The 15,821-nt window shown below is 31.5% G+C and overlaps 1 protein-coding gene across 2 annotated transcripts in view; it reads right to left on the bottom strand.

Annotated features, from left to right (window-relative positions):
- Nucleotides 1-14,776, bottom strand: part of LOC124544333 (protein sprouty) — a 38,571-nt gene extending 23,795 nt beyond the window's left edge. The window contains exon 1 of one of the 2 annotated variants that reach the window (XM_047122837.1): nucleotides 14,654-14,776. The gene's annotated coding sequence lies outside the window, so the exon portion shown is untranslated. Of the gene's footprint in view, nucleotides 1-12,673; nucleotides 12,838-14,653 lie in introns of those variants that run through there. The other variant, XM_047122835.1, reaches the window with a different exon arrangement.
- Between the last annotated feature and the right edge of the window lie 1,045 nt (nucleotides 14,777-15,821).

The following is a 15,821-nucleotide window of genomic DNA, read 5'->3' on the forward strand; positions in this document are numbered from 1 at the left end:
TAAAAGAGTGCTAATAGGAGCAATCCTTCGGTCAACACTCGCCAAGGCCATACCGTACGCGGAACTCTCGCATCGAGATTCAACAAACGGAAACTTGGTAAGAAAAAAATAGATTTTTTAAGTGTTGATGTAAACTACGAGAGTTGGGCAATGTCAAATAAGTTACTGGGGACAATTTGAGGTCGTACGCTACTTTAGATTTTTACGATCTGATAACAAACTCCTATTTACCTAATATCGAAATGTAAGTTTGATATTGATTGTGATATTACGATAATTTTGAATAAAATGTATGTATATGTTGTGTCCACATCGTAACGATTTCGGCTTGCGACGTTTTTTTAGATACTGTCAAGATTTAAGTTCTAGGTGATGATAAATAAATAAGAAAATTATATCTTTAAATATTACAATAAATATGCCTGTAACTTAAGAAGTAATGCGAAGGATTAGCACAAGGTTTAAGTGTGCATTTTTAATAGTATGTATTTTTAATAATATTAAAGCTGTATAATAACATCGAATTAATTAATCAATTTGAAATACCGTAGGAAGACGGTAATCATAGATCCGTTTAACTCCAAAAGCTCTTATACTTTCGTTCGTGTATTCTTAAAAGCGAATCAAATATTCCTAATGCTAAGTTTCATTGAGGCGTGCTGGGAGACGGCGCGGGCGCAGCGCGGGTGACAGTAAACAGGAAATGTCGTAGCGACTTGGCAGCTCTTCAAGCGACACGTGCTCGACGGCGGCGTCACCGCATCCCGCGCAGCGTCGCATACTCGTGACCGTGCCCACTCTATGTCTGTATCCTACATATCTACGACGTTGATTAACGTTGAATTAATTAAACAATAATTACAGTATCAGTACCAAATAAAGATAAATTTTACAAAGGTATTTTACTTGATACGATTCTAGTAGTCGCCCGAGGTTTTGCTCACATTTTAGGGCGTTGGTTGTCATGTGCTGGACAAAAAAGGAGCCTATATCCCTTCTTGGAGCTCAAGTTTACTTCGTTCTAAATTTCATCAAATTCGGTTCAGCGATTTCGTCGTAAAAGAGCAGCAGACAGACAGAGTTACTTTGACATTTATAATATTAATATAGTTTTACTTTTAATATGACAACGATTAATAATGCAAAATCGGTCTATGTTTTTAAATGTTAAAGCAACGCGCATTATGGGATTCAATACTTAGAATATTTTCAACATAAATGTAAATAGGCACTTACTGCCATATTTTTTAATCTAGAGCTCAACTCGAACGCCAAAATGCCATTTGAAATAAGTCAGCAGTGTAACTAACGAAATAATATCCGTTCCACTGTCATGTAAAGGCTTATTTTAGTGACCGGATACTCGAATAGGCACATGAATGGTTTTTAAATTTCGTTCGTCGAAAAAAAACTGTTAGAAAAAGCGTCGACTGAACGTACCGCAGGCCACATGGTCAGGGTAGGAACAAAAGGCACGCTTGAATATGTTCTACAGATGTGCTATATTATGGTATAGAGTAGGGCTGTCACCGGCATTAATTAATGTAATTATTATTTTTATTATTTGACTTAAAAATATTTAATTTCAAAATATTCGTTCATTTTTTTTTAAATCATTGTGTTTGAGTATAAAAGAAATATTAGAGAAGTAGTATATTTTATCTGACTATTATGTATGATATACTGATATATATGTAAGTGAATACGATTGATTTTGTCGATACTTTCATATTATTTGTCTAGTGTGATGATAATGATACAAAAAATGGGCAATAAATTTTATTACTTCTAATATTTTGTGCAATATTGTAACGCCATTCGAATAATTAAAAATAAGAATTTAAATTGAGTTAAGTTTGAAGTATAATCTTAAAACTTAATAATATAATGTGAAATTTCATATAAATATGAAGTTTAGAAATTATTGAGAAATTCAATAGAAAAAAATAACCTAATTGTTGGGAACTGTTAACCCTGTCCGTTGTTGGAGTAAGAACAATGCATACCTTCATATGTATGAAGTATGACATCGTACGATACTAGTTTTGGCGCGATGAGTTTCAGTTCATTTGTATAAATAAAATTTTTATTCCAGTCGTTTATTTAAAATCGACTTTATATTCTTCCTTAGCATACGTCTTTACTTTTATAATTAAAAAATATTTTTTTTAATCAGCACGTTTAATTATACAGTATAATTTTATTTCATAATAAATTTATTTAATGTTAAACTGTAGGTATATAAGACTACTGAGAAATATCAAATTAGGATAAAAAATAAAAGAAAAAATGTATAAAGTTAGAATATACCTAATACATATTCGCCATTTAACAGTTTTTAAACAATCATTATAAAGATTATTTTAGTTAACTATTACATTTAAATTATTATCCGTTCATTAGGAAACAAAAAAAATCTTATTGAATGTAAATAAAATTATCCCACCAAAAACATTAAATGTAAAAAAATGCCAAGTCTCTCGATGCATTCTTTCCATCGTAAAAAGTTTTGTGATCTCATGGAAGCCAAGTCCTATTCAAATTATTTTGTAGTTATAAATCAACATTTAGTAATTGTATCAATAGTTTTCTTTATATTATAATTATAGTGACTTGGCAATGAGCAGAAGAATAAAAAAAAAAAATACAGACGAATTGATAACCTCCTCCTTTTGGAAGTCGGTTGACAAATAAACCACACCACCACATATTTGGAGGAGTTGAAAGTTACACACACAACATGCGTAAACATTAATATCACAAAATTAATTTTCTTTTCGTTAATATTTAAGTATATATTTAATTATGACTTCTGGATCATCTAGTATATTTTGTTAAATAACTTGTATCGTTTTTCCAATCCCATTGTAACGATGAAACAGGATTGCAGTAAAAGTTTTTTAGAAAGGTCAAATCGGTTGACAGTTTATAACATTAGATTACCTTACAGATTCTAAGCGACACTGAAATAAAATTATATGCCACTCAAGACAAAAACCTTTTATAATCTATACCGATTGAAATATCTTCTCCAAAACCAGCTATACTATTCAGTACAGAGTATATAAAGGTAGTGCGGGTCAACTTTTTTGTTTAAAGACTAAGTCTTAATAGCCTTAGATCTTAAATTATTTCCGAAATTTCTGTTAATCCTTCAATAGACATACAATTGTTCTTCTTATTACCCTTCGAACGTTTTTGCGACCGGCTGTAAGTTGCCAGTCGTGTTGCGCTTTGAGATTAAAAAATTAAATATTATGTTATCTCTAGCTTAATAATTCTAGCGTTTAATCATTCCAAAGATACACATAAGACAATTGTCTGACCATTAAAATAAGTGAATTATTCACTTAGCAGATAAAACATAAGCAATAAAGTATTATGATATATTATGTATGTAGAGTACGTTTATATTTCGAAAAATATTCAAAATAAGATGTTTAATACGCTTCTTATATTATTAGATATTTAATAAGTTTCTTGTTATATCTTAGTTTTATATTAAACTTTAAAAGCATTTAGTTTAGTCGATATCAATGTTACTCCTATAAATCTGAAATCTAGTATGTAGTAGTATTTTACATAACACAACATATTTTGTCTTTTGCATGACCAAAGAGTTTATACTGACAATTTCGTTAAAAAAATCTTCAATGATGATTTATTATTAAAGCTAGACTTTGCTACACTGTCTCTAGTATTCTGGCAGATAATGAGTTAAGTGTCAATTTGTCAAATACAATGATCGCTTATGAATGAATTGGTGAATGACAGTTCGGCCATGTTTGTTTACGCGTGCGCATCGCTCGGGTGTAGTCGGCGGCGCTCGGGCGCGCTCGCGCTGGAAATAGCACGCACAACGTCGAAGAGTGCGGTCGACGACCCTGCGCCCTGCCACACCGAAATATTGGTTACTTCAATCCTTTTCGATTACGATATGGGGGTGTCAATTATGTAATCACAATAATTATATTAATTTTATAACTATAGACAATTTTGTTAACGTTTTTAGGAGAAAGACTAACAGTACTAAAATCATGTATTACGTTATGATTTTATCAATATTTTTTAATGTCAATCGATTGAATAAAGGTGATTTTATTTAAAATAATAAGGTTTGATAAAAGGAGGATTATTGAAAATATAAATTCATTCAAAACAAATATACAATCAAGTTAAAGTCATAACAAAATAACTATACTATTTTATTATACGTATTCAAAATACCATTGAACTAAATATATGAACGCTATTAACTTTAGTTTATAACTAATATAGTTGGTAACTTATTATTTTAATACAAATTAAAAAATAATAATTATTAGAAACGAATGTTTAGTAGCTAGCTGGAATATCAATGACATATCGAAATGAACTGACATAAAACCAATACCTAATGAGAATATAGAGAATGAATACAAGAAAATATATAAAAAAAACAGTGTATCCCTATTACTGTTTATAAAAATTAGTAAGTGTCAGTCAATACTTTAAATCAATACCTTAAAATAAATGTATAATAAAAAAAATGATCGTTACCCGAAATACTATCATTTTCACTATATTATATATCTTACTTTTGTAATACACATAGCCATATCCAGCCATTCAACTTTACAAGCAATAAATCATTGATAATTTGTAATAATAAAATAATAGGCGGTATAATTTCATCAACGGGGGCGCTCCTACGGCGGCCGCGCCGGTCCCACACCTACCGCACCGAGTGGTTCCTATACAGCACCACCTACCACCACCCACTATCGAAAACTTGCACAAGCTATCCTATTCAAAGATCAAATTCTTGTTATTAAATCGTGTTTATGTATAAAGCAAATTACTTCAGAGTAACATTTTAGAATATTAAATAGTTAACAGTTATACATATATTTTATATAAATATTAATATAACAAAAGTAAGTCATTAAATATTGTATATAATAAGTAAATGAAAAAATAATAAAAAATATTATACAATTTATATATAGAATTAATCCGCTTATAAGTTTTATTATAGGATATCCAAGTTCAAAGTTAGTATTTAATTATATTTAATAAAACCATTGAACATTTATAGTGTTGATATAAAACCTCTTTCCAGCAGAACTATTACAATTCATTTTTAATTGAAGTAGTTCTATTTCATAACCTACCATTTACTTAATACATACAAATTCCTTTATCTTAAGTATTTATTATGCATAATAGTAGTACAATAAAACCGATGGAAATATTAAGTTGGCTTCACAATCTGCGCCTACGCATCAGTTTCGCAAGGCGATGCATGGAGGTTGGTACCAAATTCTTAGCCCACAGCCACACGTGGGCAGGTGGAAAGCGGAGCAAGGCATTATGCAACTGTTCAATATGGCCTGCACCTTATTGGATGCGAAAGTTGACTGTACCAAAATTGAACTTAAAGGTAAACAAAACAGGTATCATTATTATAAAATAAAAGAATTTTGCAACGAATTACAGATCCAATTGTTGCCGTAAATGTATCGTACATCATTTTTTATGTAACAACAAAAAAGTAATACATTTATTTATAACTTTATAATGAGTCCCGTTTAGGTAAATGCAGTCGGCAGTTATTCCTTGAGACCTACTATAAATAAGTTTATACCGTCATTGGACTAGTTACTAGCTTTTATATAAAAATATTGAGATTCAAGGTTCCAAAGTAGTAACAAAATTATTGAGTTTTTGTACCCAGAATAAAAGTTATGAAATATCTCATATGAAATTCTGCTACACCTATAACTATATACACTGAAACAGTGTGCTTGATGAAGGCTCAAAACGTCACCATAAAAATAGGAAAAAATTCTTACGAGTAGGATACACAAAGGTTACTAAAAATTCGTTTCGATTATTATAATATACAAAGTAATCTTAAGCCAGTTTTCAACAAGATTCATTCGCAATAATCAAACAATTAAAACGTATTTTGTTCTTAGATAATTTTGAAACGAAATCGTTAAATATAATTATTTCGTAGAATTATTTATTACATTAAATGTTATATAAACTGTGGCTTCCCGGGGATTTCACAGAAATCCAATCAGAACTGAACTCATGAATTGATATTTCGAAATTTTCCTTTTGATTAAAAACTCTCGGTGTTACATTACGAATTGTCATCAAAAATTAAAAACAAATGCTGTTTGAACGATAATAATAAATGTATCTTTAACTTCTGTTAAATCGGAATTAAATAAATAGTATTTTCATTAATGTACCTTATGTTATTATATGTAATTAGTAATTTGATTGATGTTTTACACACAACTATTAAGTTAAAAAACTAAAAATTAATTATTATTATTTCTTCTCGGCTAAAAAATGAAATTAAATTCCCTGCTATTCCCTACTATCTAATTTAATCTAATTATTGATAAACTCCGGTGCGTAGTTTAAACGATCTAAGCAATATAGACGGGAAGCTATTTTATTTGCTGCTACATAGTGATTAGAATAAAAAATATTCATAAAATTGATAATAATAGATAAACTCTATCATATATATATATATAAATATTAGGGAATAGGTTGGCGGACAAGCATATGGGCCACCTGATGGTAAGTGGTCACTAGCACCCGTAGACAAAGACGCGGTAAGAAATATTAACTATTCCTCACATCGTCAATGCGCCACCAAGATGCTATGTCCCTTGTGCCTGTAGTTACACTGACTCACTCACCCTTCAAACCGGAACACAACAATACTGCGTACTGTTGTTTAGCGGTAGAATATCTGATGAGTGGGTGGTACCTAGCCAGGTGGGCTTGCACAAAGTCCTACCACCAAGTAATTCCCAGAATATACAAGTAGTGTATTTTTTTGTCGTTACTAAAGTTATGCTTAGTTAATTTGGAAACTTCGACATAAATATGAATATAAGAACAATATTTCAATTATTGACATATTTATGATCGTGATAGAATGATCTGTCACTATCATAAGCATGTTATGTGCATATTAAAATAGATAATATTGTATATTAAAAGTAATTAATTAGCACAAAATCAATAAATGGAGACTACATGGCCCAACGGTTAGAACACGTGAATAATAACTGAAAGATGAATAGTAACAGGCGAGGCACGACTGAATCTTCATGTGCTAAACTTGTGTTTATAATTCATCTCGTGCCCGCTGAAGGAAAACGTCATGAGAAACTTTGATTTGAGCAAGTTTCGAATGAAACTTTTCAACGAAAGGAGCAGACCCTTTGCCACTTCTGCGAGACCTATTATTTTAAGTATAATCAAAAATACCAAAAATATTGTTTTTATTTATCTGTTATGTAACCCGAGGGTCATTCTTCATAGTTTTTGGTGAGCTATTAAACCTTTGGGCTTGCCGATAGTAGTAGAAGACTTTTATATGTTTTATAATTGTACTTTTACTATAATATCGACTTTTTACGTTACTCGAACAATTAAACGGAATACAATAATTACAACTAAAAAGTCTTCGGCTTCAATAAAAAATCCTTCTAAGGTAGGTAGGCGCGCTAAGTGTTTTTAAAGTTGTACCCATAAAAAGTTGAATCACTGTATGGAAATTCGTCAAATACCCAGTTAGAAACTTGTAATACCATCTCAATTTTGTACGCTGGAACAAACTAATCGCTGTGGCTTAAAAGCGAGTATTGACAGATAGCAGGTTTTATAAAAACTTCACCATTCAGAAAAGTCGGATGTTACTTAATGGAATCCCATCAAGCACGAAGCAGGTTTTCTTTATAATTATTTAGCAACGTACTAATTTCTACTATCGTATTTGCTTTAAAGATTTATCTCAGACTAATGTCTTACGATTATGCGTATACTTGTATTAAATTGCTATGATTCCCAGATAATTAGTTAGTTATTAATAGTAGAGCCTCATATATTCTATAAATCTTCATAACAAGTTATGTTTTCTCCTTTAATTCAATATAAAGTATTCGTTTTGTGTTCTTTAAAAGCAGGACTAAGGAGATGTACGTTTGTTACCTTAAGCTTAATACGTACGAAATAGTTGTTATTAACAAATTATTAATTTATGCTTACGTTACTCAGAATTCTAAATATCGCTAGATAACCTACAAAATTATGCAGATTGTAATGTGTTATAATAATTGTAAAATAAATTATTTATTGAATTTTAATAAAAATCGCCATGCTTGACTTAATTTTTAAAAACATTACAAACTCGTCCTGCTAATTTGGGTGCTGCAAAAAAGTTCAATTCCTTGCTTAATTTGGAAAGATTTATATAAAATTAATTTAGTAATCAATTGAGACGGAAATTGTATGATTCTTTCCAGAGTGTCCTATATTTTATGTAAACTTCGCTTTGTTTTTTCGATAATTTAATTCTACGATGAATGAAAGTGTACACACTAGAGAAGTAGTAATTACTTACATGTTTAATAAGAGAAATATGAAAAAAAGCACGTTTTTTGAATTAATTATATTTTTAAAAATAATTAATATCTCCATTATTTCTGCATTTAAATATATCACGTAAAAGATTATCTTGGTAACGTCATTGTCGTTCAGAAATGTGTCTTAAAAAATTCATTGTTTTTCTTTACATGCAACACTGTAAATGCAAAATTGAAAAAGAAATTTAATTGGCAATAAAATAGCATCGCTGGTAGAAATGTCTATGAGTTAATTTAAAAGACATAAACGTTATATTTATAAAATGTATATGCAGGTATATATAATAGCAATTATTATTAAAATTAACCATCTTAGCGCTAACTATGGACAAATGAACAGCATAATTTGCTCATCCACGTACCGCCTACTGGCTAATTAATGACGACAAAGTTTTTTGAGTTGAATATATCGATTCATCGTTATATCTGTCGCCTTCTCAGTGGCCATAAGTAGGTTATGCAACCTACGCTGCATTTTAATTTTGGTGTTAGCATGAATGTCACGAAATACACAATTTACCTGTTACCAAACGTGTATGTTATGTCCTAAGCAAGGTCTAATGTAAATTTAACAAAGTGTTTAATTTGTTTGTAATGAACACACCAGTACAAAGAATATTTATTGATAATTTTTTTTTAATGTTTATAAGATGTTATAGTCTTAAGGACCTATGTTAAACACCGAATTAACAAATATCTCCTATAGTCGTTCCATGCGCGACTCTCTTTTAGTTTGCGCGGGACAACGTCTTGGTTTTTTTATTTCAAAACCCTACGAATAACGTTCTAAAATCGATTACACTTTTATGAATTCGAATACACGAACAAAATATGAGTTAATAAATAATATAATATTATTAAACTATAACCAAATAGAGAAGTATTTCTAACACTTGTATTATAAATATATTTAGACTTTTTTTTTTTTAATTACGTACACCTGGCCTGAATATCTTAGTCCCTACCACCCATTGAAATTCGCACAAACTGGCTCTCTGACTCTTCAAAACGGAACACAACAATACTAAGTGGTGTAGTTTAACGACAAATTGAAATAATTCTGAATGATCTTCACGAAATAAAGTAAAAACAAATATATTTTCACTTTTAGCTAATATAAACCTATGTAGGATTGATTTTCAAATTCATACATTTTTTGTACCCTATTCTAAAAATACATTTATAAATCCATATTAAAAAGGGTAGACTGTATTTCATTGTTAATGAAATAGAATAAAGGTGATAAGCAAAGTTTCCTAAACAAAACAATACCGGTACATCCCTATTTGCATGTAATAACATAAACATTTATGCGCACGGCAAACGCATTGGTCTGATGCCAAACTAGGGTTTCCGGCTCTGATAACTAGAAACAACACTAGCACAAATAAATAATTAACAAGCTCCACATACAGAAAGATTTATAATGTGTTTAATTTATATTACTATTAAGGAAATAGTAGACGAACTTGGATGTTCGTTTAGGTATTTAAATCTCTAGTAAATTCAAACTTATACGTGTTTGCTGCCAGTGAGTTCTAGTGGTTCGAATACTGGACTAGTTTATAACAGAGACGTTACGGTTAAAAAATGGTCAAAAATCTGGGAATCGCGATGGTTACCAACCAAGGCCAGGTATGAAGTGCCTTGGCCTCACCCTGCATGGTCACTGGGTCTTCAAAGAGTCTTTGGACTATCGCGGTTGTAGGTGCCAAGCACAGACTGCTGACTAATTGAGGGAATAAGGGGATGCCATCGCCGCTTTGCATGCCGGTGACATATTGGGTTACACAGTCTGTTTGGCGATTTGACGAATAAATGTGTAAGATCTGACGCGAAGCGACGACGTTGATGTGATCGGGATACCGCTTAGCGTACGCAACTGTCGTTTCCTATTTGGAATGCGCAGAAACCGGACCTGGTTCGTGGAGTATCTCTATCTATGAGGAATCTTGTCGACGATGCTGCGCAGGCAAACACCGTGGAGGTTGATAGACTCCTTCAGTGATATCACCATGGTTCAAAAGGAAATGGCGGAGGTGAAACAAGAAAGGACCGATCAAACTCAGCAGACACGACGAAGCCGTCATCGGGTCAGTCAACAGTTATTAGGTGCTTAATAAATTATCATTAGTAACCAAAGCTCGAAAATTGATGTGCTCCGTTCCCGAAAAAACGCAGATCCTTCGGTACAGCTTACTTGGTTACATCTCACTTCCTCGATTGTGTGAGATCGCTGTCCAATCGAATTCACAACAGTCGTATAAAAATCATATAAATGATAAATAAATAATCAAAACAATAATTATTAGAAAAAAAACGTTACGTTAAACAACTTCAACATGCTGTTTAATTAAACTTATTATAATTGGCCCTACATGGCTATTGACTATAGTCTATTTTAACCACAGTCTATTCCTCTTGGAAAATTACTTTAACTAAACTTACTATTAATTTTGTCACAAATTACACCTATTGTTTTTAAGGTATAATGTTTTCATGTGTATAGTTTAAAATGTAACTTCACTTTCATAAAATACCATTGGCGATGACTTTTGTATATCATTTTGAATATAAAGGTATAAAATATTAAGCATTTGTATAAACGATCAGGTACTAATTTTTTTAGAAACAATTTCATCCCTTAAAAATAGATATCTATTTCAGTATTATGAATAAAAAATGATTAGGAGAACTGAACAGTCAAAGATCATTTTTAGTGCACAGTAACATTGGGTCGTTGTAGGTGTGGAATGTAATTATATAAATACGATAACTCTGATTGCTTCATTTCTAAATCCTAACTAATTAACATAATTAGCGAAACTTTTTTTTAAGAAAACTTAATTTTTTATTAAAATCACATTCAATATAACAATAATATCTAATGATTTATCGTGAAGAAGTAATTATGATTTGGATTATTATAGGTGTTGCAGATTTTTCCGCCTTATTTGTAACAAAAATTCTCGCGATACTGGCGATAGTGCGTTCAGAGTGCAGGGCGCAAGCGGAGTCGGGGCACTTCCTGTGGTACGTGACACGCGGTCCCCTTATCGCCTTCATTGATAGATTTATCTCGCGAGGTCGCGTTCCCGCCCGACGCCCGCGCCGACCCGCTATCATACTCGCAAACGGTCACCTCACGTTTCAAAACTCGCTGTATTATTCTTTCTTCGCTCAAAAATATGGAATGAATTATATGAAAATAGGAACAGTAAATATACATCTATCATATAAAAATTTAAAAGTCTTTAATTATTACTTTAAGAAGTTTTATTCAATACATACAATATGTATCGTATTTTCAAATAAATTCAACTAATAGATACGATATATTCGTATAACATATCATAGGCTAAAATTATATATTTCCGAGTGTCATACTACTACAAAAATGCGCTACATATCCGATAGTTATTGTTTTTCACCTAAAAAAACTCGAAGGCAAATCTTTTAATCTAAACCTCTTAACGTTTGTATGTATTGAAAAAACGTCTGGCGCCACATTGATAACCGTCTTAATTTTCTAAAAGCCCTGTCATATTGGCTTTCAAAGTAAATAATGGCTGTAATTCTTTTAAAACACGGATAATTTTCTGGTAGCCCTTTGTGAATGTCTTATCTTATCAATGAAACAGTGTTCCGAAGTGGTTTTTTGTTGATGGTATTTGGCACGCGCTTTGTTCGAGTCATTTTACAATGAGGTCTTGTTCTGTGATAGCGATAACTGTGATAGGTGTACCGAGTACTTCCTGCAAGTGATATATCAGTGTTCTGCAACGAGTGTCGAGAGCCGGCGACTCGACTAGACTCTGAACAACGGGACCAGCTACTGTTAGCCGCCCGCGCCCGCGCCGGCCCTACTGACAACTTTAATTTCCTGTCAATAGTCTTTCTTAGTATTTAACTGTAAATATAAAAGGATCTACCATAGCGTACTTGTTGGTACTTTTTGCTGATTATCGTTTATAAGTTTTTATACGTTAGTAAATGAAACAGCGGTAGCATATTTTATAGAATATTTTTCTTGTTTTAAAAGCTGAAATAAATGACTTTGAAACGGTCGAAGTCGTCCAATTCGTGCGTTCTTAATCACGAACAATTTTAGATCGTATAAATTATCTCCAATTAGCGAAACTCCCGTCATCGATAAGCCGAGAACATCGAGAATAAATAATGAATGAAACCAATTCAAGGTTGAGGGAGTCAAAATTTATAAATAGATGACGCACCGATAGTTTCTGGTGTGCTGGGGCTTGGAACTGTCGTAACCGTTCGTGACTGGCAGCAATGGCAATGGCACGGTGTCACTCGCGTTGCGCGGGCGGCTGCGCTGCGCGGCGTGCGCGCGGCCGATCGCCAGCCGACTGTATCTGCCCGCGACTCCCCATTCACTCGTACGCATGAATGAATGATGCCAGCACGTGGCCGAAAAATACTGAAACTGCTCTGGCAGGAAACCACTGAATCGACCTTGTCTAATGGTGACTAGACTTATTAGTTGACTGTGCGAACTAATGTACTAGTGTAATGCTATTGCGAACATAAATATAGAGCAACATAACGTTATCTATTGGGAATAAATCAGTTGTAGGACGTTTCTGATGTTGGCGAGATGTATTTCGCTATACATTAGTAACGAATGTTATCGACGCTAAAGTACGCTAAATTACTATATCTTACATTTTTATCGCAATTAATAATTGGAAAAATTAAAATATGATATTCTCTATATTCATATTTCTTTTAATGATAAGGTTTTTTTTATAAATGAGTTTTTAATTACCTACGAGTGTAAAAACACGCAAACCGTTACACTTTTTTATTTTAAGGACTATTTAATTAATTAATTAACTTTTAGGTGTGTAATTGGGTTGTATATTATTAAGGCTTATCAAAATGTTAATTGTTTATAAAGTTTATTCAATAAACTTTAGTTTGGACCTATTAACAGCTGATAAATTAATTTCTTTGAATATTTTTTACTGAGAAATTATAAATCGTTTGTTCTTATGGCCAGTCTAAAATTAATAAATCTAATTGTTAAAAAAATCAAACTCATTATTCTATAGTTATTAATATTTGTATGACTCTACTTGTCTTTTGATATTAATACCTTCAACTGTCATGACGCAGTTTTTTTTTTCTAGCAAAAGCCTAAAAATATTTTTGGTGAGTATCATTTGTACCAATTTTTTATTTTATACTTATTATTATTTTTACGCTTCTTTATTAAAATAATTTAAAAAAATGCTAACTCCTTAATAAGCTATGCCTAGTTTACAGTTCGTTTCTGACTATTGACAATGACATAATAGTTATATGTATATTTTTTGCATAAACCCCTTACTTGTATGCTTTAACACGATACTACTATCTACTACTCAGTTTGTTACCCTATTAGAGAATTTTAATTTTTATTAGAAAATTAAATTTCTCCCAACTTGTTAATAATAGTAAATCTATAATTTCTTTTTATATGAAATACGTTAATATAATTATATGTTAATGTAATTATACGTTAATGTACGTTAATGTATTTTCAATACCCTGTATTTTTTTAGTTTTGATTTCCTATTAACTTGTTCTATGAAATTCAATAACTCTTTAAGAGTTAAAATCTTATCTTATTATTTTATGCTCTTATATCGTCCTATATACGTCACCTGGTGGTTCATATGACCCATCATTTTTTGGATATGGGCCTGTAGTCTATTATACTTTGATTATTATTTTTTCCTATAGATTAATTGATACATACATATATTTATGACATGACAATTAATTTATAAAAGAAAATGTAGTATATTATAATATGCCTGTGTGATACTGGGTTTTTAATTTTTTTTTATGAAATTAAATATATGTATGTATTTAGTATTAAGTTGAAATTGTAATATGAAATGTATAGTTTACATTATAATTAGAATTATATTAGTTAACTTTATTTAACAAACTGATCAAACACAGTGACTTATTATTGAGGAGTTGCTTAAATTTAGCAACAAAAAAAATAACTTTTTGTTTAATTGATGAATATAGAATTAAAAGAGTATATATAACTATAAGATAACATATCGTGATTATAACTATGATGAGTAATAGCTTCTTGGATGAGATATGTTCGTTGTGAAGACCTTTAAAAATATAGTGAATTATATTAAAAAATTTAATCTAATTATTATTAACTCATAATACCTCAATAAACGTACCATAAAGCAATTAAACAACACTTCACACAATTTTGTAAAATCAACACTCACTGGGATCACTTATTGAATATTCTGCCAATTATATTATATATGTCACCCACAACACCGACTACAGCGGAAGTTTGGTCTTCCATCTGCAAGCTCCGGCGCGGTTTGAGCTGGTCTGCTTCCTAGCGCCTCAACGGTCCCGCGCCTGCGCTCTCAGCACCGGGGCGTGACCTAGACCCTGAAAACACCACCCTCCCGCCCACGCTCACCGAATAACATGGTTATTTGGAAAGATGCAACCAAAATGCAATCGGAAATTACTGGCTCATTTTAATGTTAAACGATCCTGTGTCTCGATTAAAAGTATCCAGTGCTTAAAAATACATATGTTTTTTTATTGTTCGTCAACGTTTGGTCCAGTTTTACTTTACTACGTCTAAAGTTATAAGGAAGTAACGCGCTACCTACACACTCTTGCCCCTCCCTTTGAACGATTATGCTTCGTTTGCATTGGCTCCTCCATTTGGTATGAGTACTGTCCTTCCGGGAGCCATTATGGTTGAAAAACAAGAGCAACGTAGGTTACGAGCCTATTAGCTTGTCAAAGGTTACGTCTAGAGCTATAACTCCGTGTATTATACTGGGAACATTATCTAATTAAATAGTGCGCTAGTTGTACATATGTGTGGGAATGAACTTTTTAATATGCATTATTACTGCTGGTCCCCTTACAACTCTACTTAATAGGACGGATTTATTATACACAACGTGGCGTTAGTGATAATTATAATCACAACTCATCAGAATTATATACAAGAAATATTTATTGATTAATATTAAAACTATACTGTATTTACCTTTTTCTTTTACACTTCAAAGCAATTACTAGTATAAGAGAAATGATTGTATTTTAAAATTTAAACTTAAGTTGGATCTAAAACAACAGAAATCTCATTAGGTATACATAGATAAATAAAACATTTATTTTTGTGCAAAACAAATTTTTGTGCAAAAAAAAAAAAAAATTTCATATCATAGAAGTTTAATAACAAATACGCTAATCGAAATCTCCAAATGAACCACTAAGCACAAGTCTTACTTATATACTTTGCACAGACTTAGGAGAAACTTTAAATAATAATCTTATTACTTACAAAACTTAAAAAGATATACTTATGTG

The sequence above is a fragment of the Vanessa cardui genome, chromosome 4, assembly GCF_905220365.1.
Source record: "Vanessa cardui chromosome 4, ilVanCard2.1, whole genome shotgun sequence".
Lineage (NCBI taxonomy): Eukaryota > Metazoa > Arthropoda > Insecta > Lepidoptera > Nymphalidae > Vanessa > Vanessa cardui.